At 36.4% G+C, this 26,631-nt stretch overlaps 1 pseudogene across 1 annotated transcript in view; it reads right to left on the reverse strand.

Annotated features, from left to right (window-relative positions):
- Window positions 1–635: 635 nt before the first annotated feature.
- The window catches only part of LOC306652787 (chromodomain-helicase-DNA-binding protein 1-like), a 34,792-nt pseudogene continuing 8,796 nt past the window's right edge, over window positions 636–26,631 (reverse strand). The window contains exons 3-9 of the transcript in view: window positions 20,188–20,337; window positions 16,988–17,143; window positions 16,358–16,398; window positions 11,418–11,469; window positions 3,459–3,555; window positions 1,846–1,920; window positions 636–766 (exon numbers count right to left, since the gene is read on the reverse strand). The product of the transcript in view is annotated as a chromodomain-helicase-DNA-binding protein 1-like (transcript). The remainder of the gene's footprint in view (window positions 767–1,845; window positions 1,921–3,458; window positions 3,556–11,417; window positions 11,470–16,357; window positions 16,399–16,987; window positions 17,144–20,187; window positions 20,338–26,631) is intronic.

The following is a 26,631-nucleotide window of genomic DNA, read 5'->3' on the forward strand; positions in this document are numbered from 1 at the left end:
TTTAAAGTCATTTTGATTCAGATGTAAGGAAAATTTCATCTCCCATAACTGATTTCAAATTATTTAATAGTGTATGAGAGCACTCCATAACTGACAAAGCATCACAGATGTCATATGATATTTATGATTTAAGTCATATGGACAATTCCATAATAATTACAAATAGCTGGCAGTTTCACTATGATCACATTTTAAATAACAAAATGTTTGTTAAACTTTACAACACTATTCCAGGTGTACTCATGGAGGAGGGGCAACTAGCAATGAGATTATCTTGTTTTCCAAATTCACAGCTGGGAAAGAGAGCTGACTCCACTGAACATAAATAAAACTTCCTCAACATTACAAAAAAAAAAAAAATCCAGAACATTCCCAGGTCAGAGGTCAAAGCAGATCAGAATTACTTTCCAGTAAGCTCAGGTTCCAGCCTCACTTTTTTGTGACATCACAGCTTAGATAGGTTGGACAGAAAAGAGCTCCAAAGTAGAAGTCCAGTACTATGCTATGTCAACTGCCTTGATTCTCTCCTTTAATTATACTCCTTTTAATAACCTCACCTTTCAGAGAATTATGAAAAAATGTACCAATGTTCAGTATGTAAAAGTACTACACCACTCCTTCTTTGTCTGCTTTCATCAATACTTATGTGGCTTTCCTGCCCTGGTACTTAGGGGAAATATAAAAATGGGTTGCTGGCCAAAGTCCTTTAAATCTAGGTGTCTCTCTTCTCCTTTCACAGAACCATCCACATGCTCATAGCTGTAGCCTTTACATAGAGAAGAACAACAAACAAACAGAGCTTAACTCTTTTCAGAGACCCTTCAGGAAATAAAAAAAATCAAGTCATTCCTAAACCAAATGCCTATATTGTCCTTTCCATATCCAGGCATGACCCTACTTTAAATAAATCCCATGGGAAAAATCTAAATTTAGTGGGACAATATATCACTTTACAAAAAAACTCACCATAACACTCTATCCTGGGTTTTTAAAACACATTCAGCCAACGTTTGGCACTCAAAACAGAGTTAATATTTAGTTTTGGTTATTCTTAGGCAACCCTAAATATCCACATTCTATGGCAGTTTCTATATGCTGAGACACAATCCTTACTTAGTCAAGTAGTAATACAAGCACTTAAGGGCCTGCCTGTTTACCCAGCCTCTGCTTTTCAATGAAGCTGTTGGGATCTCCCCTTACCACCACGCAACAAGTTAGGATGGGGAATTATAAACTCATCATGTTTTGACACTGGAGATTCCTCAATGTGCCAATGGCATTTCCCCAAGTATCCAGGTTACTGCAGTACTTGGAGGTCAAGCGGATCTGAGAGACCACTCTGAACTAAAATTTTAAACTCTTAGTTCTTCAGCTGATAGTCTACCAAAGGCTCAAAAATCATTCACTGTTTAAGATTTTTTCCATTATCCCACATCAATTTTATTACATATAAAACAGAGTTCTCAGGTAATTGCCTACATTTCCTATTGCCCATAGAAATAATTGGTCTTACCTTCCCCTGCATGATTTGTGGGAGCTCTATTCTATCAATATTCATTTTCTTACTAATCCTGAATAAGTACACAAGTGTTGAGCTGAATGTTGCAAGACTGAAAGTTTCTGTCACTGAAACTTGACTTATCATACATTTTTGAAGATACTCAACATTTTCACATGTGCTTCACATAGTGCTGTCCCCTTTCCTCATCTTCTTTTGGTTCTCAATAATGTTTTCCACCTTTTTCCTCTGTAACATTCCCACATGCCTTATTATTCATCATGGACCTATTTGATCATTAAATCTAAAAGAAGTTCTTCAGTAATGTAGTGGCCCAGGGGAGTCACTTCTGTAATCCATATAGTCTTGGAGAATATCCAACATCTACGTCATTTGGGAGAAAAGTACAACCTGAATGACCTCTGGTAAGGAAAAGGAGAAACTATAGTAGTATTTAGGGTGAGTTACCATCACATAAAATTTATCAAAGAATACAATTTTAGAAGTAAGTCAAATGCTAAAGTAGAAATATAAATGTCACATATCTTTCTCAGAAATTCTACATAGTTTACATAAGAATACAAAGTGCCTCCACATGTAGCTGCATCCTTCAGAGCAGTTTTAAAGCTACAGTGGAGATATTCTCAGGGCACATGTCAGGAACTATAGAAATGGTAGAACAACCAAGGAGCCTATTTCTGGAATGTCACTTCACTCATTGAAAAGAAATACAAACTTTCACTTTAATAGTGAAATAAACACATGAAGAGTAAAGGGAAAAAATTGCTTGTGTGTGTACCCCTTTTCCAAGATCCTGAAGAGCTGTGGTCAGCTATCTACTGCTATTCCCCACTTGGGGGTGTAAGTCACTATCATCTAGAAAAGTCTGAGAAGCATCACTTTAGAGAAGCATTCCCCCATGATACATGAGGAAACTTACATATAGTGAAGAGAGGAAAGAATTCAAAATAATGCATTAAGAACAAAATCAAGCTGAGAGCTCCTTGTTATCAGACATTGCTTTAAAATTTGCCTGAACAAAGAAGTACAGTTTTGACAAAACAATATTCTTTTTAAGAAAATGAACTTAATTTAAGCTTACTACAAAGATAAGATCAAGAGTGAGGGAGAACTCCTGCCAGATTCTAGCCCAAATTGTTGGGAAAGCATTGAGCTTAAAGGTGAGTACCTCAATTCTTATCTCATCTCTGACATTTGCTAGCTATATGACTTTGGGCAAGACATTTGTGGGTCTGGAACATAAAAAATTTGGATGGAAGGTAGTTATGAGCTCTTCTCCATCTCTTACACACCTATAGTAGATATGTCAAAGAAAATAAAGCACAGTAATACATGCAATTATTTAACTTGCAAAAGATTGGATAATTTTGCCAAATATGAAGTTTTAGTTTAGTTCAGGCCACACCTGGGACAGTCATCCTAACGGGACAATTTTGAAATTCTGTTCTACTGATAACCAGCTCACATTTCTGGGAAAGATTATTCCAAGTACCCCTTGAGTTTAAATCAAACCCCACAGGTTAACAAGAATAAATACTTATGTATTGACACTTTATTGTGTCAATTCAACACAAGGTACCAGCAGGCAATTATAAAAGAAATGCTCAATGCTGACTGTGTCCTTGTGGCTCTAAACAATATAACTGGACTGATGAGGTGAACATACACTGATCAACCAGGCAGTAGATTAAGGTAGGGCTAGCCAAGTGTTAGAGTGGGATCCTAAATGTTATAGGAATTCAGGAAAGAAAGGATAATGGTGGGGAAGAGTGGGAAGGGATGAGGTGGAATGGGGTGAGAGTATAATTTTAGAGAAAGTAGACCCTGAATTAAAGTCTTGTAAAAGAGGAAAACTTGAGTCAATCTCACGAAATAAGTAAGTTCCTCATTAATTAGGTTTTAAACAGTCACCAGCTGAGAGCAGTACATATACCTATACCTGGACTGCAGAAAGTCCAGCAGCTTATCCAGCAGGTGAAGTTTCCCACTAACCTCAATCAGGTGGTATCCAACTTCAAAAAGCTCTGGCTCTACACCTGGAAAAGAGAGGGCCCATTCCCAATCACATGTCCTGACTCAGGGCAAACTTCTTGAATAGAAAAGTCAATAGGTAGGCAACAGCAAGAGAACCCTTGCTCCTTTTAATTCATTATGTGCCTTAGTCACATCTATTTGAGGCATTTTATAACTATTTGCTTACATCACTATCTCAGTGCAGCTTAACACCAATTGCAGAGCCTGGCACATCCAAAAAGCCTAATAAATACCTGCCTAGGAATCAAACCCACTGTTTAGGAAACTGAGGCAAAGGGAGATGCCACAGGTCAAGAAGATCCAAAAATAAAATGCTAAGGCTCTCACTCTAGAAAAGGAATCAAGAAAGAGGCTTAGGTGTATATAAGTGATTCTCAAGGTATGGGGTGGCAGTCAGAATATTCTGGTAGGGGTCATTGCCTGGAGGTTTTCTCTTAGTTGGGGCACAACTGCCCCTGATGCCACTGCCCCAGATGCCTGGAGGTGTTTCCTTTGGGTGCTGCTGCTCCCCATGCTGCTGCTGCACACCAGAGGTCTTTTCTCTGGGCACGCCTGTGGTCTACACTGCTGCCACGAACATTGCTGCCTCTGACATCCCTGATGCCAAAACTTATGCTGCTCCCCAGATGTAACTTGGAGGTCTTCTCTTTAGTTGTTGCTGTATCTGTAGCCACAGCTGCCCCCACTGCAGCTGCTGATCCCCCACTACTGCCAACAACACAGACAACTGAGCTGCTGCTGAGTGTCTGCCTGCTGCCACTGACCCCTGCCACTTATGGCTTCTAGCACTTATCAGAGATTTGCTGCCAGGGAGACTCCAGGTTTGGTTGCACATGACTGCATCCATTTTGAGACACCAGCCAGAGCCTGAGGTATGACACACTGGTGGGTTTTCTGCTATTGCCATCTTGGGGAGTCAAAGTGCCCCTGTCTGGGGACATCCACCAGGACCTGGTGGTTGAGTGTCAAGTGCCTGTAGGTTTGGCTGTACCTGGGGTCTTACTCCTGGGGGTGCTGGTTACTGCCTTCTAGTTATTGTCTCTCAGGATTTCTTGTCCATGGTGGTCTATTTCCAAATTCCAGTATGGTTGAGATCTTGGGACTTCAATATGGTCAAACCTAAGACATCTGAGGCCCAGATTGGTGGGCTAGTGACTGGTTCTGTCAGGGTCTGTCTGGGTCAGACAGTATTGTGGGAAGTAAGAGGCAGGGCTGAGAAGCTTTTGGATTCTAGCAGAGATAGTTTTTCAATTTTCCACTGAGATTTATTTTATTTTATTTTTTCCTCTGACATCTCTTTCCACCATATTTGGAGCACGGTGTTTTTCATGCACCAGTTTGTTGAGGATGGAGATATATGCATGGTGTTTTGCAGTTCTGCTGTATATTCTTATATTTTTAATTTTTTTTTCTCTTTATATATATATTCTTCCTCTTCCTTGTCTGTTTCTCTGGATTCCCTTTCTAACTTTCCCCCCCTAATATTCAATCTCTGTTGGTTCTTTTTCCACTCTTCCTGTGGATTTTTGCTTCTGGTTTCTCTCTTTCTCCTTCATGAACATCATGTCCTGCACTATTTCTGATTTCTCAGTGTCCAATATTTGAGATTGTAAATCCTTTTGGCAAATTTTCTGTTTATATTTTGGACCGTGATTGAACTCATCATTGCTGTTGAAAGCTAGAAGGCAGTGGACACCTTGGTGGAGACTATTAGATTTGAGGCTATGTATTGTTTGTACTGGGTGCTGTTGATGTCGGTCTCCCTCTTAAAGGTAGTATACTAGAAAAGTTCAGGGATAATATAGTTCTATAGGGTAGAGTCTGTAGTATCTCAAATTCATACAAGTAGATGGGGAAACACACAAGCAACATGAAAAAAACAAGGGAAGAAAGTGCCCCAAACAAATCAAGATGCCCAATAATTCACTGACATAACAGTAGAAGAAATGGCCATAAGATTTTAGAATGTACATAGGTAAACTGATCTATGATGTAAAGGATGGTATAAAGAGTGAAATCAAAGAGAAAATACAGGAAGTGAAGGATCGCTTCAATAAAGAGTTAGAGATTGTGGGAAAAAAACAATCAGAAATCCTTAAAATGAAGGTATTAATAAACCAAATTGTACTTGTAATGGAAAGCATCACCAATAAACCAAACCATTTGGAAGACAGAACCTCAGACAATGAAGACAATATTATTTACTACTGAAAATAAACTTTATCATGCAGAGAAGATGGCAAAAATCCATGAACAGACCTTCTAAGAATTATGGGAAAACATAAAAGACCAAATTTAGGAGTTATATGGATTGATGAAGGAGCAGAGGTATAAACCAAGGAAATGCACAATTTTTCAATGACATAATATTATAAAATTTCCCAAACCTAAGGAATAAAATGGGAAATCAAATACAGGAGGCTTATAGGACTCCAATTGTACAAAATTACAGACGACCCACAGCAAGACACATTAAAATGAGAATGACTAAAATACAGAATAAGGGTAAATTCTTAAAGGCTGTGAGAAAAAAAAAAAGCAAGTTACATATAGGAGAAAACCAATTCAGATCTCAAATGATTTCTCAACCCAGACCCACAAAGCTAGGAGGTCAGAGAAAAACATATTCAAGCTTGGAAAGAAAGTGGATGCCAACTAAGAATTTTATAACCAGCAAAAATAAGTTTCAGATTTAAAGATGAAATAAACACCTTCCATGAAAAACTAAAGTTAAAAGAATTCACAATTAGAAAGCCTGCTCTATAGAACATTCTCAACAAAATATTCCATGAGGATGAAAAGGGGAAAAAAAAGTGAAAACCAGCAAAGAGAGAAACTACATGAAAGGAATAGTCAAAGAAGAAATGACATCAAATTAAAAGCCAGTAATAAACCAAATGACCATGAATACAAATCATATCTCAGTAATAACCTTGAATGTTAATGGTCCAAATTTATCAAGAAAAAGATATAGACTTGCAGATTTGATTGAAAAACAAAATCCAACAATATGGTGTCTCCAAGAGACTCACTTCATAGGCAAAGACATGCACAGACTGAATGTGAAAGATGGAAAAAAAAAACATATCACTCATACGAATTGTGGAAACAATCAGGGGTTTTCATCCTCATATCAGAAAAGGTGGCCTTCTAGTCAAAGTTAATAAGAAGGGACAAAGAAGGTCATTTCTTTCTACTGAAGGGAATTATACATCAGCAAGACATACAATTATAAATACTTATGCCCCAAACAATGGAGCATCTATCTACATCCAACAAACCCTTCACAATTTCAAGAATAAAATAGATCACAGCACAATACAACTGGGTGACTTTAACACATCTCTCTCACTACTGGACAAATCTAAACAAAATCTAAATAAAGAAACTATAGAACTCAATAATACAATAAATAGCTTAGACTTAACAGACATATATACAATAATTCATAAATAAATGTGTGATACACTTTTTTCTCAGCAGCACATGGATCCTTCTCTAAAACAAACCACATCTTATGCCACAAAATAACTCTTAGTAAATACAAAAAAAATGGAGATAATACCCTACAGTCTATCAGATCATAATGGACTGATTAGAAATTAATGATAAGATAAAAAATAGAAGCTACTCTAATATATGGAGACTAATACACTATTGAATGACAAATGAAAAAAAAATACCTAGAGAATGAGAATATGGATACAATGAACCAAAATATCTGGGACACAATGAAGGCAGTACTAAGAGGAAAGTTCACTGCATTGAGCTCATTTATTAAATAATAAAAAGTTGACAAATAAATGACCTAACATTATATCTCAAAGTCCTAGAAAAAGATGAACAAATCAACACCAAAAACAGGAGAAGATAGAAAATAATTAAAATCAGAACTGAAATCAATGAAATTGAAACAAAAGGAGCAACTTAAAAAAATGACAAAACAAAAAGTTGGTTCTTTGAAAAATCAATAAAATTGATAAATCCCTAGTCACACTAATAAAGAGAAAGAGAAAGAAAATCTGAATTAACAAAATACAAGATAAAAAAGGAAATATCACAACAGACCCAACTGAAATACAGAATAATTAGAAAGTATTTTGAAAATTTATACTCCAACAAAGGAAAATACTGCAGACATTGACAAATTTCTAGAGACACATGACCTATCTAATCTAAATCAGGACATCATACATGATCTAAACAGAATAATTTTAAGTACTAAAATAGGAAATGCCATCAAAAGCCTACCAATTAAGAAAAGCCCAGAATCAGATGGATTCTCAGTTGAGTTATACAAGATCTTCAAAGAAGAATTAATACCAGTACTCTTCAAATTATTCCATGAAATAGAAGGAGGGAACCTTTCCAAACTCATTCTATGAGACTAATATCACCTTGATACTATAATCAGACAAAGACACATTAAGGAGAGGAAACTTCAGACTAATATCCCTGATAAACACAGATGCAAAAATTCTCAATGAAATCCTGGAAAATTTCTACCAAAAATATTAAAAAGATAGTGCACCACTATCAAGTGTGGTTCATAATAGGGGTGCAGAATTGGTTCAACATATGGAAAACAATAAATGTGATTTATCATATCAATAGACTTAAAAACAAGAATCATTATCTCAATAGATGCAAAAAAAGCATTTGGCAAAATACAAGACCCCTTCATGTTTAAAAACCTAGAAAAACTTAGGTATAGTAGGAACATACCTCAACATCATAAAAGCCACATATGCTAAACCCAAGGCCAACGTAATTCTTAATGGAAAAAAATTGGAAAGCATTCCCTCTAAAATCTGGAACAAAGCAAGGATGCCCTTTCATCACTTTTATTCAACAATGTCCTTGAAACTCTAGCCAGAGCAATTAGAAAAGAGAAGGAAATTAAAGGTATTCAAATAGGTAAAGAAGAACCCAAACTATTACTATTTGCTGATAACATGATTCTTTATTTAGAAAATCTAAAAAATTCTACCAGAAAATTTCTAGAACTAATAAATAAATTCAGCAAAGTAGCAGGATATAAAATCAATACCCATAAATTAAATGCCTTCCTATACAGTAGTAATGAATTCACTAAAAGAGAAATAAAGAAAATTATCCCCCTCCCCCCAAAAAAGAGAGTAAACTATCCCATTCACAGTAGCCTCAAAAAAATAGGCATCAATCTAACAAAAGAGGTGAAAGACCTCTACAATGAAAACTACAGAACACTAAAGAAAGAAACTTAAGATGACATTAGAGGACAGAAAGACCTCCCATGCTCCTGGATAGGCAGAACTAGTATTATCAAAATGGCCATACTACCAAAAGTGTTATACAAATTTAATTCAATTCCTATTAAAATCCCAATAACATTCTTCACAGAACTAGAAAAAACAATCACGAAATTCATTTGAAAAAAAATTAGAGATTCAGGATAGTCAAAGCAATCCTTAACAAGAATAGTGAAGGAGGAGACATCACTATACCAGAACTTAAACTATACTACAGAGGTATAGTAATAAAAACAGCATGGATTGGTGCCAAAACAGACACAAAGACCAATAGTACAGAATAGAAGACATGGAGACAAACCCACATAAAAACAGGTATCTCATACTAGACAAGTGTGCCAAAAATATTCACTGGAGAAAAGAAAGCTTATTTAACAAATGGTGCTGAGAAAAATGGAAAGAACATGTAACAAAATAAAATTACACCTTTATCTCTCACCCTGCATGAAACTCAACTCAAAGTGGATCAAAGACTCAGGCCTAATAGAAGAAAAACTAGGCCCAAATCTATACCATGTCAGCCTAGAATCTGATTTCCTTAACAAGACCCCTAAAAGTGCAATGTGTTAAATCAAGAATCAATAAATGAAAAGGATTCAAACTAAAAAGCTTCTTCTCAGCAAAAGAAACAATCAATAATGTGAAGAGAGAGCTTACACAGTGGGAGAAAATCTTCACCACATGCACCTCAGATAAAGCATTAATCTCTAGGATATATAAAGAATTCAACAAACAACACCAAAAACAAATAACCCAATCAATAAATGGGCTAACAGACATATCACAGAAGTTATACAATCGATCAACAAATACATGAAAAATGTTCAACATTGCTAGCAATTAGAGAAATGCAAATCAAAACTACTCTAAGATTTCTTCTCACTCCAATTAGAATGGCAATTATCAAGAACACAAGCAACAATAAATGTTGAGAAGGATATGGGGAAAAAGGTCCACTCATACATTGATGCTGGGAATGCAAATTGGTGCAACCATTATGGAAAGCTGTATGAAGATTCCTCAGAAAACTTGGAATGGAACTACCATTTGACCCAGGTATCCCATTCGTTGGTTTATACCTTAAGGACTTAAAATCAGCATACTACAGTAATGCAGCCAAATCAATGTTTAAAGCAGTTCAATTTACAATAGCTAAACTATGAAACCAACCTAGATGCCCTTCAACAGATGAATGGATAAAGAAAATGTTGTATGTTTATATAATGGAATACTACTCAGCTTTAAAAAAAGAATGAAATTATGGCATTTGCTGGTAAATGGATGGAATTAGAGAATGTCATGCTAAGTGAAATAAGCCAAACACACAAAATTAAAGGCCAAATGTTTTCTCTGATGTGCAGATGTTTACTCACAATAAGGTGGGGTAGAAGAAGAATAGAGTTACTTTATATTAGGTAGAGGGAGTGAGTGGAAGGGAAGGGGTATGGGGGTAAGAAGGACAGTTGAGTGAAACATATTTTTACCTCGTGTACATATATGACTGCATGACCAATGTGATCCTACATATATAATCAGAAAAATGAGAAATTATACTTCATTTATGTATGATCTATCAAAATGTATGAATGCATTCTACCATCATGTACAGCTAATTAGAACAAATTTTAAAAACTTAAAGAATATTCTTGAAGTTTTCCTTCAAAATCTATATACCTTATGCCTCTTCTTCCTTAAAAAAAATTCTAATGTGCATCTGATTAAGATCCTGTTAAACTTTTAAACAGTTCACAGTGATACTTGGCAAAAAGTCTATAATACAAGTACAGCAAACCTTTTGCATTCTTTCTATACTGGAGCCTGCGTGGGCAGAGAATTGCCTACCAGAGTGTGTTAAAAAAAAATTTTATTTGAATAAAAATGAAAACACAACACATCAATTTTGTAGGCAAGCACTAAAGCAATGCTTAGATAGAAACATACAGAAATCAGTAAAATGAAGGGGAAGCGACAAAGGATTCTAAGCAGCATGTGGGGAGGAGGAAAAGCAAGAGAAAGTGCTACTTCAGAAGCTGAGTGAAGAAAAAAAGTGATCTACTGTGTCAAGGGTTTCCGAGAGGTTAACTGAAATGTGAATTGACAATCACTGGGCATCACAAATCACTGGTGAACTTAGCATAGTGGCTGAGTAGATTCAAGACTAGAGAAAATCTAATCACAAAGAAATGGTCAGATGAATCCAGATTATTACACATTCTGTAAAACTATCTGTTTTATTCTCCATAACTGTCAACATCATGGAAGACAAAATGGTCCCCTTTCTGCACCCCCCAAAAAAGCTTAAAAACATTTCTAGATTGCAGAAAAATAGAGACATTGCAAATGCAATACAGAATCTATGGATCTTGGATTAAGAGAGAAAAAGAAAACATAGCCATAAGGGATATTACAGGAACATCTGAAGAAATCTGAATAACATTAGATACTATAGAGAAAATGAGAATAAACAAAATATACACAGTAAATACAGGTAGGTTCTTTTTTGAAAAATTCTATGATTTTGGAACCAAAACTACTAAAAAAAAATAATGTGGGGAAAAAGGACACTTCCTCACCATCAAACAAATATGGGCGATCCACACACTTTTCAAGCTGGGAAGAGATATTCTGAAGTTTTTTTTGTTTTTTGTTTTTTTTTTTCACATAAGGGAATTTATTAAGCAAACAGTGTCTCCCTGCAGGGTAAGAGAGAAAATGAGAGAAAAATAGAAAGGAAAAGAAAGGGCTCGCACTAGAGACAGTGGAAAGCCAGGAGGATAGAGAAAAGTGAGTGGGACAGACAGAAGAAGTATGGAAAAAGATGGTGGGGAAGCTAGAGGAAAACAGTTGAATTCTGCGGGGCTAACAGAGGACCAATATCAGAGAAGGATACTTGCAAACTGACTGATGAACCAATAGCTAGCCAGGATGTTCACAGATTGACAAGTGGTTGGGAGGTGGGGAAAATTACTGCACCTGATGGGCAGGGGAGTGGCTTTATATATTATATTCCCCCATTTCTTTTTTTATAAGAAAATATTTGCTCTCCAGTTCTTTTTGAAGCCTTCTCTCTCTTTCCTGCCTAAGTGACTGGGGTTGGTTTTGCAGGTGAGATGTAAAAAGTCCATTCCTTCCAGACTTCCAAAGGCAGATGATTCTCATGGATTTCATTTCCTTGATTTGACTGATCCCCTGTTTCTACACTAACTGCCTTTCCCCAAATCTGACTTCATTTGCCCCTCTAATTGTATGAGTTCCGTCACTGCTATTGGGAAACGGGGTGATAAATGACCTGGATTCTTGGAGCTGGAAGGGGGCAGTGTGGGGCAAGCAGTTTGGAGTTCCCTTTTTAGAAATCGGGTAATTGAGGGGTTCATGGTAGAGGTCTGTTTGGGAAGAGCAGGTAATAAAGGTATCTGGGGATGGGTGTTTCTATGAGAGAAGAACAAAAAGACATGAGTACTGAAATGAGATTGATACAATATAAATGTTGCAGAATCTGGAACATGTCAATGCATATCATAAAGATGATAGAAATCAATAACTCCTCATCAGGGGGTGGAAGAACTGAGAAGTTTTTCCCATAGCAAGGACTAGCAAGGGCTGCAGAGGACAAGGCCTTTATTTGGAAACTTTAACATTGTCTAGGTTATCAGGAATGCAAACACAACATTTAGTAGGGATACTAGCAAATATTGATTAAGCCTTCCTGTGTCTGTAGGCCTTAAACTGACTAAAATCTTCTGACTCTGGAAGTTTCTCTTGATAGTTATCAGGCACATTTGCCAAAGAATCTCTATTTTGTAGCTTTTAGTCTTTATTCTAGTGGGCTAACACAAGTGTACACCTTAAGTTACATTTAAGTATTATTTCTTTTAAATGTCTAAGAATGGCTATATTTTTGTTTTAATTGTTTTGCTAGGTGTTTAAGATCAAGCTGGTCAAAGTGACCTGTTCCTGTCTGTTAAGGAGTCAGCTGAGTTCCACAGGGGTCACTCATAAAGAACTTAAGAGCAGCTTCTTAGCTCCATTAGTGCCATTGGTTAGGCAGGGTCTTCTCGATGAGGTGGCTCCCCTTGGAAGCATTAGGGGTGTCTCCCTTTTTCCATCTCCCTCCTCTGCAGTAGGTACACTGAGTGCCTTTTCCTCTAGTGGCCTCATCAATCTCCTTGGTCAGGAGGTTGTGTGACCCAGAGTTGCAAAGCTCCCTGGAGAGGTCCTCTTATTCCCTGGTTTCAAGCTAACTTTGAGGGCAAGACCCAAATATGGACTTTTCTTGACCTCTGTATTTAATCTCAATCTCTAAGTTTGATCTTAACCATCAAGCAAGTCAGTCTCACCAGTTATAAAGTAAGAGTACTGGGCTTTAGCTTCAATGTCTATGACTTTACAGTTATTTACCCTCTTGTATCTAATTGGGGTTTACATTATATGTCCTATAGGTGATGGCTTACTATTCCAAGTTAATTTATGATGTTCACTCTTGAAGCAATACTTCTGCAAAATATTGATCAGGCAACAATTAAAGTTTACAAGAAAAATACAAAATGGAATCACCAACAGTAAAACACTTAGTTTGTGCAATAGTTACCTTGAATTTTGGCTGAGTTCCCGTTTGAGATCATAGTAATCTTTACAACAAACATCAAACTTTTGCACACAATTTTAAATGAGTTAAAGTTAGGCTTACTTTGGAGCCATTGTAATGTGTAACAGGGTCGTGAGGCAGAGCCTTATCTCAGATAACGTGGAGCTTTTCAGTGAGGGGCAAAGGAGTACTAGAAAATAAAGGGTTATAAATACAGACTTTGAATATTAAGCTGAGATCAGATGGACCTCTGTTCTCTGATGGAAATGCAAATCTACAGAATTATGTCAGCAATCTTTATATATGTGCAATGTTAGGATCCAAAGTTACTGTAAAGTGGGCAGGAACCAGAGAAGGAAGCCGATGAAACACTGGTTGTCTAGCAAAATAATTCCTTTCTGCCCAAGAGCTGTGTGCCTGAGATCATTGTACTGCCTTGGCAGTTAGTCATCTTGTGCCCCTGCACAGGAGCACTCCCAGGCACCAGGCATGCCACAGCCATGAGGTCATCAGAGACCTCAATTTCAGTCAGTGTTGTTCCATTTTTGCTACTGCATATTACACTCTTGCTTAAATGTAATTTTAAGAAGTTTACATATATTGACTCCTGAGTCTGTATGAACATTAACAAATTGTACATATACCCTATTGATAACAGGTCCTATAATAGAACATTAAATGATAGGTTTACCATTACAGACAAGTTTAATTTGGAGGACAGCAGCTTGATAAATTTTCTGCGTTAAAGACTTGTATACCTGGAAAATATGAACACATTTAATATACAACGAATAATGTTTTTAAGTATGTTACTCCATGGAAAAACTTTATAAATTAATTAGATGTCTCTAACAAACACAATTGAGTAATCCCATACATGTCGACTTTAATTCGCTCATCTTATTGTAGAAAAACCAAGATATCAGACAAGTGTACCAACTGTATTTGCCGTCTCTTTCATGATGAAAAAAAGTCCTAGAAAAATTTGTTAGACATTTTATAAACATCAACATTTTATTAGTTTGACCACTTAGAGACTTGTGAGTTAATTTTAAGGACATTTTACTTTTATTAGTTTACCCAATTTAAATTGAACCTCTTTAAATCATGTGAATTAAAAATATTTGGATCCATTTTTAAAACTTTAATTTTTATGTGCGCTTATATTTAACACAAAAGCAAAGGCCTTGTAATATTTATCTCCTTTTCAATGTAACAGATGTTCAAAAGTAACTCTAGAGTTGAATAAAAAGAACTGATCAAAAATCATTAACCTATGAATGTAGGATCAAAATTGTGAGCTCAAAAATATAGCATTTAAGAAAAACAAAAGTCCTAGAAGAATAATGATAATGGTTATTACTTAAAGCATGAGAAAATGAGAAGGAAAGAAAAGGTGAAAGGGAGAAAAGTATTCTGAGTTGTAGACCAGGAGAAATTTTAAAGGGCCACATTTTTCCTTGGGCTTCAGACTGGTTTCCCACAGTGCCTTCCTCCATTTACATTTCAATGTAAGCCTTGACTGAGATCTGAATCTGAAAGGGGCTAAAATGTTCTAGCAGAAACTTGATGAATAGTTCCTTTTAATTTAGGTTTGGAGGTGCTTGAGCCTGCAGGAAGAGCCAAGAAGTGAGAAAGAAAAGACTTGAAAATAAGGAATTCCTTTCCATCTGCCTGCTCGCTTGTGGAAGCTGTGTGCCATTACACAAATGGTTTTTGATGGCTTTAAGTACCAGGAGTCGGGCGAAGGGTTCCCAGGGTAGAATCTGCCAGATTGGAGGACCCAGATTCCATGGTGGGGACTGATGCAGCCGAGTCTGTGGCCAGGGCATCCCGAGGCCAGAGTACTGGGCTGGAGATGAGGGGCCCACAAGCCCTCATCTTGTGTGGAGATGTCATCACACAAGCATGTGGGGCCAGGCAAAGGCCAAGGACCTGACATCAGGGCTTTCAAGTGCAGATGTGAGTACAAGATGAGCCTCAACCCTAAGAGAGATCTCCACCATAAAATCAGGTATCCACCCAGCAGATAAGTCAGTCACGAACTGAAGTCCAGTGACAAATGCAGAGCAGAGTGACCAGGCAGAATGAAAGGTGGAGCAGTATCTGGGAGCACTGGGTCATCAGATGGGGTTCCACTCCCTTAAGAGACAGTGGAAGTTCCCATCCCGGGTTGTGGCACCAATATAAGGGAATTTCCATGGAACTGATACCGCCGTTTACCGGTGCCGAGTTCTGCTCCTTCTAATGTTGAAGATTGAACACTAGAGAAGCACGCCAAGACAAGCATGTTAAGCAGGTTTTATTTAAAGGTAATAATACAGACTTCTCCCGGCAGGGAGAAGGGGGCCATGGCTGATGTTCTAAAGTCCCACGAAGTGAGCGCACCCTACATCTTTTATAGGTTAAATTCTCTTTTGTTCTCCAGTTCTCTCCTCCCCTTATCTCTCTTCCCTGCCTATGTGACTAGGCCTGGTTTTGCATTAAGTGAAAAGCCATGGGCAGGGGGAGGGCCAAGGTGATTCAGGCAGGCAAGGGCCCAGGGGGCATTAATTAGCAGTTCCTGGCTTGCAGTTCTTGATAAAGGCAGGTAAATTTGGTAATCAATGGGCTCCGGAAATCCTTGACATTCCATTCTTCCAGGGGCAGTTTCCAACTTCCAGAGGCAGATGATTTTATGGCCTCCATTTCCTCGATTTGACCCGATCCCCTATTTCTACACTAACTACCTGTTCCCAATTCTGGCTTCAGAACCATGCCAGATATGGGAAATTACATAAGGGAATTTATTAAGCAAATAGTGTCTCCCTGCAGGGTAAGAGAGAAAATGAGAGGAAAATAGAAAGAAAAAGAAAGGACATGTGCTAGAGAGAATGGAAAGCCAGGAGAATAGAGAAAAGAGAGTAGGACAGACAGAAGACAGATATTCTGAAGTTTAACTTTCTTTGCCATCTCATTTTCAAATGCATTTGTAATTTTGAAGAGAAAAAGAAAAATGGACTAAAAATCAAAAACAAAAACAAAAAACAAACCCAACTCTTTATAAATAACCTTATTAATTTCATTGAACATTCCTCAAATTTATACTAACTCCCAATGGCTCATCTGAACTGAAAATTAATAGCATATACACATGGAACTTTCCTGTACATCACTTTGTTTTGAAAGAAGAAAGTCTATAAATTGAACTTGGGGGTAGTTTTTATAATGACTGGAAATTTCTGAAATTTCCTTCTTTAACTCCTATTGTGGATTTAAGAGGGGAGAAAAAGCAAATGGAGGACAAAAGACATGAATGGATATTTTAAAGTGTTTGTTTCCTCTTAAGGAATAAGAAAAACTAGGCAAAAGGGAAAAGGGAAATTTCATCATGAACAACTGAGTCTGAAACACTTAACACTGCCATTGTCTCCCTGCAGCTGACCTGAGTCTCATTCAGAATACAAAATGCAACCCTCTGTTCTTACAATACAAAGTGAGTGTAATTATAAAATATTTCCCTGCCCCCAAATCATATCCTCATTTAGTTTCTAAATGGATGAACTGCCCTCTGATTACCTTGGTCTTTCATCAAAATAGCCTTGTAGTATTTTTTCTACAAAGCTCACATGCTGTGCTATATCACTACTTGTGTCTTCTTGGGAAGCTCTGAGGCTACCTCAGCTTTTACCCTTCTCAGCAGAAATGGCTGGAAGAGGTTGTGTAGTTCACTTGCTGTGTAAGAAAAAAAAAAGAGAGTGATTCAAAAATACAACAAAGGCACTGAACTACTAGAGAAAATATAGCAATTTACTTTCCTCATTTTCAAGCTAATTCTGCATTCTAGGTTAGTATAGCAATTTTCATAGTACAGACACTCATGGACTTACAGAGTGATTGCATTCTTATAAACCCATCACAAATTGAAAATATCATGTAAATAAAAAATGTATTTAACAGACCTAACAAACCAAACATCAGAGCTTAGCCCACCCTACATTAAATGTGCTCATAATACTTATAATAGTCAACTCAGGCAAAATAATCTAACAGTAATATTTTATGAAAAACTGTTGAATGCTTCATGTAATTTATTGAATACCTGTATCTAAGCAACACTTACAACACAGAACACTAGAGTATCAGGTATTTATCCTCATGATTGCCTGGGGAACTGGGGAATTGTGACTTGCTGCTGCCACCCACCCTCACAGGACAGTACCTAACAACATATCTCTAGCCTGGAAAAGACTGAAAATCATGGTGTCTTATGGCTGAATAGTATCCCATTGTGTACACACACCACACTTTCATCTGCTAATAGACATTTAGGTTAGTTCCAAATTTTGGGTACTGTGAATAGTGCTGCAATAAACACAGAAGTAGGGATATTTCTGTGACATGTTGATGTTCCTTCCTTTGATGGGACTGCTGAATTGTACAGCAGTTCTAGTTTTAGATTTTTGAGGAAACTCCATTCTGTTTTCCATTATGTTTGAACCAATTTACTCCTGCCAGAAGTACATCAGAGTTCCCCTGATTTGTTAGTTTTTTTTTTTTTTTTTTTTTTTTTTTTTTTGTCTTTTTGTAATAACCATTCTCACTGGGGTGAGGTAGTTTCTCATCATTGTGGTCTTGATTTGCATTTCCCTGATGATTAATGACATTAAACATTTTATTATAACTAACAATAATGCATTATATATCTCAAACCAGTTAGAATTCAGACACAATTCTGAATATACACAACATAAAGAAGTATGAGTATATGATATGCTAAGATATGCTAATTCTCTAAATTGATCAATACCCAATGCATACATGAATCACAACAACAATACCACATACTTCAAAAATCAGCACAAATATGTACATAAATAAAAATTCAAAATTCAAAGTACTCTTTGTATTGAATGTGTAATGCTTTTGTAAAATGGTAAAATCAAAAAATTGTAAGCTGAACACACATAATTAGAGGACCATCTGATTTCTGCCTTTACTGTGTTATTCCCTATTCCTTCTGGACTTGTTCCTGCCTTTTAACCCCCAAAATGCAAACGCCCAAAAAGCTTGATTCTTCTCACTAATAATCTCATTTTCAAGAAACTTCTTTCCACAGTATTCTTCCATTTAATCTCATTGAGAAGCATAACAGACTAGAAATGTATGACAAGTAATACTGTCACCATTTTTACAACAGATAAGTGAGTCTCAGAGGAATTAAGCAGCTTATCCAAGGACATGCAGGTGAATGTGAATTTTGTGAGCATTCAAACTTGAGTTTTTGACTTCTAATCCCCTGTGCCTTGACCAGGTATCCTGAACATAAAAAATAATGTTAAATTAGAATTATACCTCACATAGTATTATCAGAAAGAGAAATTAAATATACAAGCAACCAGCTAAATCTGAAATTCAGATAAACAATTAAAACTTTTTCAATACAAGTTTGTCCCATGTCACATGTAATTGAATGTCCTATATTTTATCTGGCAACTCTAAACATGGGAGGAATCAATCAGAGCAGGTTCATGAGGTAATCTTTATCCTGTGGTATGGGAATTTGTGCTATAAGAAGTCTTTGCAACTCATCTTTAACCAGTACAAACATAATCACTAGTTGGTCTCCTGCAATTTGTTTTGAATAATCAGCCTAGGATATTCAAATATTACAGAAATATTCAGATAATTCCATAAGACAGAAAGGCAACGGTATAAGAGAAAGATACTGGATATATGGATAAAGTCTTCCCTTTTAACTTCCACTTCCAACTCATCTCAGAATTTTGTTTTCTCAAAAGTGTTAAAGATAAATACCACTGTTGCAGAATTCTTAAGGACAGTTTGGGACTACAGCATGCTCTTATTTTCTGCACTGGGAAGTGGCATGAAAAGTAAAGTCTTTATAAAAATTTACAATTTGAAGTCAGGCATGGTAATATATGCTTGAGAAAGGAGGATGGCAAGTTGAAGGCCAGCCTAAGAAACTTAGCAAGATGCTGTTTCCAATTTTTAACAAAAGCACTTGAAATGTATCTCAGAGGTAAATCACCCCTGGCTTCAATCTTCAATACCAAAAAAAGAAAAAAAATTAAAAAGAAAATTACAAGTAGGTTATAAAAAAATGTATACAGATCAGTTGGTACTTTCTACCTTCTTCCAAAAATGAACCAAATAAACCCCCATGTAGAATCATGAGGCAAACAAATTGCAGCTTTCTGCCGCTTGACGCCAACCAGCGGGACAAACGACATGCACTCTTCAGAAGTTCATGAAGCAGCTTCCCATTTTATTCAGATAATACCCTCAATATATAAGCAGTCTCATGCATAAGCAATTGTAATCAGATATGTCCATCCAATCCTGTTGAAGGTCAAGCGATCACGAGCTCAAGCATACATGTAAGATATATCTGTCCACACGCTAAGCAACTGAACTAATTATCATACAGCCAATGGTAAACGCTTCCTTTTTTTCTCAAGAGCATTCAACATGCCCTCTGGCTCTCTGCCATCTTGAAAGCATGTGGCATAACCCTGGGCCCCAGGTCTGGGTCTCGCCCGCCACACAAATAATAGTCATTAATAGCAGATAACTGGACACAACATGAGGGACCCAACATCTGCCTTGTATTTGTGGTTCTTTATCTGAAGAACAACATGAATCCTCTGGTTATCCATGCTCTTTCTTTTTTATCTGTAACTGTTATGCATTAGGGAAATTTGTGTGTCAACATCTCTTGGGGATGATTTGTTGAATGGAAATTAACCTGATTGGACTCTTTTCAATATCCTGGTAATGTTGAATAAAATCTTCCACCTGTTCCTTGGAAAAAAGCTCAGGTTCCACAAAACTGAGAAGGGAGTGGAACTCTTGGAGGCTGTTTGGATAGGAATTCCAGTCAACAGGAGACTAAAAACCACTGAGAACTAGAATATGTAAATAAACACAATTAAAAGTCTCTAACATTGAGAAGCAAAGCTGTTACTCATGACAACATTTATTGAAACACAGAGTGGCATGATTTGGTGGAATGAGATAAGGCACATGAAATCAGGAGACTCAAGTTCAAGTGGTACGCTCTATTTAAAGTAGGAGATCTCTTCAATTTCAACTTAAAGAAAGGGATAATAATCTGTAAAGAAGACACTGTCCCTAACACTATGTCCTCATCCGCTTATCAGCGAGATCATTCGTCCTTTAGTTTTTTGGTAAGAATGAGGAAGAAAGGAATGTATAGAGGGAAATGAGGGGTGGGAGGGAAGGGGGGAAGGGAAAAAATAACAAAATGAATCAAACAACATTGCCCTATGTAAATTTATGATTTTTAATTAAAATTAAAAATAAAAAAATAAAGGGAATACTGAAAAACAAAAAAAAAAAAAAAGAAGACACTGTCATAGGAATGTAAGAAACATCACTTTGTGCACTCTGAGTATTAAACAATTATTCACTATGGTTATTATTATTCAATCTATGTAAGGATTCAAAAATGTTATGACCCACAAGGGAAGTTAACTCGGGCATCTGAGTAAACACATACACCTGAGGAGTTTGAAAACCCAGAGCTACAGCTTCAGGCTTCTCTGCTACAAGCAAGAAACAAGATGTACACTAACAAAATATCTGTTTATAAAACTTTGCAGTACATCAGATGCAAAACATTAAGATTTCTGGATGTTTCCTGACATTCTGCCATAAGAAATCCAATAAAGAAAGGACTTCTTTAAATTTTTGAGAAACAGGGCAGGGAATGTGGTTCACTGGCAGGTCACTTGCCTAGCATGCATGAAGCTCTGGGTCAAACACAAGCATCACCAAAAAAAAAAAAAAAAAAAAGGAAAAGCATTGAAAAACAGATAAGAACACCAATAACAGGAGAGACTAATGAATGAAGAAAAACAACATTAAAAGTATTAGGCCAAGTAAGGTCAACCTCTAAACTGACACAAGAGCTTAAACCAGGAGAATTGAATAATACAGCAAAGTTGAAAAGACATATCCTATTTATATGTATATATTATTTAAAATATTAAAGTAGAAATTTATGGCAAAGAGACACAATCAAGGGTCCCTACAAAGTAGGAAAAGAGGACACCAGAGAGAGAGGATACCCTACCAGACAGGGGATAAAAATGTTTGAAACTAATCAAAACTGATTACATCTTCAATAAAACTCTAAAAACTGCAACTTCTAGACACTAAATATAGAATTTGGATCTAAGATTTTCTGCTAAACGAACTCAAAGTTAAGTGATTTATTACAGGATGAGGACCAAATTTCAAGTATTATCTCAGAAATTGCCAAGTGTGTTCTCATGATTGAGCAGACTTTCACCAGGTAAACAAGGAGAATGTAGTTCACATTCCACTGGCTTCTCAGCAAAAAAGGGCAGCACTAGGTTACAATGATGTTTCTCACCTACTTTGCCAAAATGATACAAGATATTGAGAGAAGGGAATGAAATCAAGGGTATCATAACAAAAAATATGACAGATGAGAGATTGGAGGCAATGTTCTATAAGAAATCGGTCTTTCCATGAGTCCATATGAATGGTCAAAAGTTTTGACTAGGTTAATGGGGGGATGGTAAGGTATGTCCAATACATCTGTGACTGCAGGCAGAACTATAAGATCATTTTTGCCAGGAAATTAAAGACACTCAAAAGAGAGTTGAAACATCTCCAATAAAACAATGTATTTTATTGGAGTAGGGTCTTGCTCATTTGATAACTGAATTTTAGTAAACATTATCTCCTATATAAAAGAGAAAGGAAAAGTAATTAGCCATATTCAACACTACTTTTGTCACTACCCCTAACCCTCCAAAACAGGTTCATTTAGCCCTGCAGAAATCTGTCTAAGAATATATCAATTTAGTTGACTATGTACATACCTAAACTACATGTTTTCAAAGGGGAGTTAGAGGGGATAAGGAACAATGAATACATGGGATATAAGATTTTTAAGCCTGTGAAACCATTCTGTGCGATACTATAATAGTGAATACATGTCAATACCTGTTTTTCCAAACTCAAAGTATGTGCAATAACAAAAGTGATTCCATAAATTATAGACTCTGGATTATTCTGATGTGTTAATGCAAGTTCATTAGTTTTAACATCTCTCTTCAGGGAGATTCTGAGAATGGAGGGAGCATGTTTGTAAAGGGGCAGGGGACATATGGAATCTCTCTACACCTTCTACTCAATTTTGTTGGAAACCTAACTTGCTCTAAAAAATAAAGTCAATTAAAAAATGAAGGAGGGTTATATAAAAACTAAGACTATCCCTTGGGTTTTCCTATGAAAGTGTCTTATGCAGCAGAGAACTTTGGTTTTTCAATCTGTGAGCTTCAATCACAACAAGAATACTCCATGTGAAGCTGTGAGAGGAAATCCAAACATTCATTGTCAGGTAGCTCAAACACATTTCTCACAACCACATCTTACTACAAAATTGTGACTTGTTAGAAAGACTAACAGTAATCCCACTGGGTTAGAAATATACCCGGAATCATGATCATTCTATCTCAGAGATTACCAAGTGCTTTTTTTTCTTTTGCCAAGATGAGAAAGATCTATGCAGGAAGTAAGGGGCCAGAGACAGAAAAGAAAAGGATACATTTATAATCTTGTACTATGTACAAGATATTGTGCTTATGGTTTTATGTGTTATTTAATCCAAAAGAATAAGATAAGCAACCATAATTGTGCCAACAAGGAGACTAAAATTCAGAAAGGTTAGGTAAATAGGTTGAGATCATAAAGGTAGAGATAAGATTCAAACCCATAAGGAAATTCAAGAGACTTTAAAATGGAGAAGTGGTGAACAGGATCACAGATATGTTCAGGAAGATGTGTCACTGGATTTGTTAGCATAGAGGTCATTCGTGGCTACTGTCAGAGTATGATTTGTAGTAAGTAGGTTATGACAGCAATTTCTCAAGAAGATCAGTTGTAAAAATAATATTTTAAACAGATGCTCCTGGTGGAAAACTGTTAAAAACAAGCCAACATATGGAAAAGGACTGGATGATATTCTAAGATGTAATATTTATAATATAGAAAAAACTAAAAAATAAACTAAATATCCAATAATAGGTGATAAATTGATAAATATTATGCTGCAAAAATACTTGTATAATAACTAAAAAGATATAAATATTGAAGGTCCTTTTTAAAAATGTGAAAATCATGCAAAAGACAATAAAGTATAAGTTATACAATTTTTTAATTTTAATTTTGTATGTAACACTATGGAATCCTACTGCATTGTTTTGTATTTGTAAAACTAAGTCGGTCAAGCAAAACAGTGGATAAAGAAGAACAATTCCTGAAAAATTAAAAGATTGATCTGTGTAGAGTCTGGCCTACAAAAAGGAAGGCTTACTTCTCTGAGGATACAGAGAAAATTCAGAGGAACAGAGGTACCTACTGCCATTTACCTAATGAGCGTGGTGCAGGTGAAGAATGATCTGGGGGTCCAAAGAGAGGGCAGGAAGTCCAAGGAGACCACTGGGCAGTGGAAGCAGGGGATGTATTTAAGGATTAAAAGGAGATAGGGTCCCAGTGAGATCGGACAGTGGTTATGACACAGGTGCTGAGTGTCCATACTGTAGTACCATTCAAAGTAGATTAGATCCCATTCCTTTGGAAGGACTAGAAACAGGTTTGTGTAACACAAACATCTAAAAATGCTTATTCAATGCAGAAGAACAAGTGAGGTGGATTTGGTTCAATGAATGAAGGTGAGCTGAATCACTCATCAAAGGAAATTATTTTCTAAATGTACAATATAGTAATGGAGAAATATAACCTTAACAAATATACTGAAAGAATATACTTATGTTGTGGGATTCTTACTATAAGTCAACATTATAAATATCCCTTTGTTACTAAGGTTCTTTACTCCACTCAGAAATGCATTCAGAACAGACTGGGATATAAAAATGTATTTCTGCAGAATAAAGTGACGCTCCAGTGTTTGTAGATACTTAGAGAAGCTCTCTTAGAAAGAAGAGCCATGGCACCAAGTGCTGGGTTTGAATGTCTGCTCAAATGTCAGCTCTGCTTTACTGGGATAACTGTTCTGTTAATTTCCTCATTTGTAAAATGAATGATAATACCTGCCTATTAGGGTTTTCATGAAACCTAAATGGGACAATTTATATAAAGTACCCAAGAACATTTATCTACTTATTTTATTATCTTTTGAGACTTGCCATATATTTCCTTGTATCATGGATATCTTTATACTGCTTGTCCCTCTATTGGCTCATGAGATAGCTCAATGATTTACTTTCCTGGCTTTTACCAGTAACTTTAAACAGTTTCTTTCCATGGAGAAACATCAAAAAATTAAGCTGGACATTAAGAATATAAAGAAGAGATGGGGGAATAACTAGTGGTAGAACAGTTGCCTACCACATGGGAGGCCCAAGGTTCAATGCCCAGCACCATGAAATCAACTGACATAAAATCAACATGACATGACATTAAACAAATAAAATAAAAGGATGAAAAAGAGTAAAAGCATATGTTCTTCTGAAGAAAAGTTAATATACTCATTTAAATGTAAATTAAATAAGGGCTGGGGATATAGCTCAGTTGGTAGAGTGCTTGCCTTGCATGCACAAGGCCCAGGGTTCAATCCCCAGCACCGCAAAAAAAAAAAAAAAATGTAAATTTAATAAAACAAAATACTGGATAGTCATAAAATCTTTGACCTAGTCTTTAGTACTTCAAAATAAGATTGCAACAGAAACCCATGCACAACAACCTGGATGAGCAGAAACATATTTAAAATATTGATAAGGCACTCTGAAAACAAAACCTTCTGAATGGCAAAACAGCACATAGGGCAGGATGGTGCACATCTATAATGACAACTACTTGGGAAGCTAGAGGATGGCAAATTTGAGGCCAGCCTCAACAACTTAGTGAGACAATCTCAGACTAAACAATGAAAAGGACTGGGCATGCAGCTCAGTGGTAAAGTGCCCCTGGGTTCAATCCCTGCTACCAAAATATAATTTAAAGTGACAAATTAGAAGTATACTTCAAACATCCTTTCTAAAAAGTTAATTCTACAGCACTGATTTCTACTTCGTTATTTCTTTTTTTAAGGTCTTTTTTTATTTTTCTAGACTGCATTTTAATTCATTGTACACAAACAAATGGGGTACAAATTTTTGTTTATATGGTTGTACATGATGTAGATTCATCATGAATCATGATGAATCTATATCATGAATTCATGATATAGATTCATTTATGATGTAGTGTTATCATAAATGTACACAGGGTAATGATGTCCATCTCATTCCATCTTTTGTACCCCCACCTCTTCCCCCTTCTTATTTTCCTCTACATAATCTAAAGTTCTTCCATTCTTCTGTTACCCCCCCAACCCCTATTCTGTATTATCATCCACTGATCAGGTAAAACATTAGACCTTTGTTTTTTTGGGTTTGGCTTATTTTACTTAGCATGATATTATCCAATTCCATTCATTTACCTGCAAGTGCCATAATTTTATTCTTCTTTGTGGCTTTATAATATTTCATTGTGTGTACGTACCACAGAACTTGGTTATTTCCAGGAAATGTCTCCTATATTACAGTAAAATCACCAAATAGCAGTCCTGAAAGATGTTTATACAAGTTACAAGGTAACAAATCTAGTGAATAGGCAGGATGCTGTGGCATCCACCTGTAATCCTGGAGATTCTGGGAGTTGAGGCAGGGGGATTAAAAATTCAAGGCTATACTTGGCAGCTCACAGAAACTCTGTCTCTACATGTTAAAATAAAAGAAATAGGACTAGAGATGTAGCTCAGTGATAGAGAACTCCTGGGTTCAATAGCTAGTACCAAAGCAAAAACAAAGAATCAAACAAACAAACAAAAATACAAAACTAGGAATCTACTTAACACCAACCATGTAGATATAATCTCAGTTCTCACAACAGCCATCCAAACAAAACCCATTATCCCCTCTTTACCATTGAGGACACTGAAGTTCAAGGAAATTAAATAGCTAACTCAAGGACACATAGCTAATGAGTAGAGATTAGAACACAAGACTCCCACTATGCCTGCCTAAGAATAAACAGGACCCAAAGAAGACAGACCAGGCATATCAGAAAAGTGGCAAATACCAATGTAAGAACAGATAAGACTTCCTCACATGCAGTACAATTTCTGACAGAGTGCAATATAT

This window comes from Sciurus vulgaris (assembly GCF_902686455.1).
Source record: "Sciurus vulgaris genome assembly, contig: HiC_scaffold_596_arrow_ctg1, whole genome shotgun sequence".
NCBI lineage: Eukaryota > Metazoa > Chordata > Mammalia > Rodentia > Sciuridae > Sciurus > Sciurus vulgaris.